A 1,994-nucleotide genomic window follows, 5' to 3' on the forward strand; every position below is an offset into this window, starting at 1 on the left:
TTTCAGTTTTGGTGGTTTCTGTTGAGATATCCTCAAACTCAGATTCTTTCCTTAGCCATGGTTAGTCTATTAAGACCATCAAAGGAATTCATTTGTTACAGTGTTTATCTCTCGGATTTCTTTTTGATTCTTAGAATTTTCATGTCTGCTAACATTGCCCATCTTTTCTTATATATTGTCTACCTCTTAACATAATTATAGTTGTTTTAAATTTCTGGTCTGGTAATTCGATCAACTTTACCAAATTTGAGCATGCTTTTGATGCTTGCACTCTTATCAAACTTTTTTGCCTGTAATCTTTTCTAGATTACTGAACATGGTATAGTGGGTAAAAGGAATTACAGTAAAGAGGCCTTAAATAATACCGTGGTAAGGTGTGGAGGTAGAGGAAGCATTCTATAGCCCTGTGATTAGATCCTAGTCTTTTAGTGAGCCTATGCTTCTGGACTGTGAATTTTGCATGCATTTCTCAAGATTTTTTTTTTCTCTACCTTAGGTGGGAGAGGATGGCTAGAATGGGCCAGAGTTTAGTATTTCCTTTCTGCCTGGTCCGTTGGGTTCTGATAAAACCTCTGTAAGTAGGGTCTGGTTAGTTTCTCCTGAGGGCAGACCTTGTTAAGAAGAACAGGATTCTCTGGCATTTTTCAATGATTCCTTTCCCCTGCCCCCCGCTGGAAGTATTAGGGGATTTTTCTATTCACTGTGAGGAGCTGGAAGTATTAGGGGATTTTTCTATTCACTGTGAGGAGCTGGCAGAGATCTAGGAGGAAAACTCATGAGAGTGTAGGCCCTCCCCCTGATGACTGGGTTCCCCTGGAGTTTTTAACTCCCAATTGTCCACACTGAGCCTCTAGCAACTCCTTAAATTGAGGTTTCCCTACCTGGCACTGGTTCCCACAGAGGTTTCTGCTCCTTTAAGCTGTGTTTTCTGTAGTCACCTGTTGGTCTCTCCAATTTGGGGGGCACTGGTTTGCCCTGTGACGTTTCTCTTAGTTGATATTTCAGTTTTTTGAGTATTTTCTTGTTAGGACAGAGGGACAACTTCCAAGCTTCTTATATGCCAGATCAGAAACCAGAAGTCCTGGATCAAACTTAATAAGTGTGAAGTTTCTGGTTCTTGGTTGTGGAGGTGAAAATGACTTCTGACTTGTCATTGGAAATAAGTGCTTATGCTTCCTGGTGTCATGTTGGATGTTCCTTTAATATAAATATTAGTTGCCAACTTTGGCAGAATTAATATGAAAACTTTGAATAATAAAGAGCAAGTGGTTGGTATATCTGCAAGAACATTATCTGAAGTTCTGGTATAGAGAAAATTAATCATTTCTAGGGTCTCTTTACCTATTCAGAAGGTTGAATTGAGAAAGTGATTTGAAATAATCTACCAGCAGGTTACCTTTTACAAGAATCAGCAGAGTTAGTGTTGAGATAGTATTGGCACAATAAATCTTCCCAAATGATGTTTATTTAAAATCAGCTCAGTTATTTTTAGAATAAATGTTAGGAATGAAATACTAGCTTTACAGTTTTAATTTCATTAAGGTCATCTAAATATTTTATTTTAAAGTCTACATTAATATAAACATGGAATTGATTAGGTCTTGGCTCTAAAATTTACTCCCAAGAGTCATTTAAGCTCAAGCATATTCTTGATAAATTTCTTCTAACATATAGGTTTGACATTTTATTCAGATGCCTAACTTGAAGTCACCACTACTTGACTGCTTTTGTTACTTACTGTTACTTTTAGACATATATCCTTTACCTTACAATTATTTACACAAACCATATAAAATTCCTCATTGGTTATATTCTAGTAACAGAGATGTGAGAAATAGCAAAAGCATCAATCTCAACTCAGGGGATAATTAAAGCAGCTGTATTAGTAAGTAGATGCCTGCAAGGTCCTTTGTGTTTTAAAGGATAGTTGAGTCAAGTGCCTTCCTGACCTTGCCAGGGATTTCTGCACTGTTCTCATGGTATGCTTTTTTTTT

The sequence above is a fragment of the Pteropus vampyrus genome, unplaced genomic scaffold, assembly GCF_000151845.1.
Source record: "Pteropus vampyrus isolate Shadow unplaced genomic scaffold, Pvam_2.0 Scaffold195, whole genome shotgun sequence".
NCBI classification, from domain to species: Eukaryota; Metazoa; Chordata; class Mammalia; order Chiroptera; family Pteropodidae; genus Pteropus; species Pteropus vampyrus.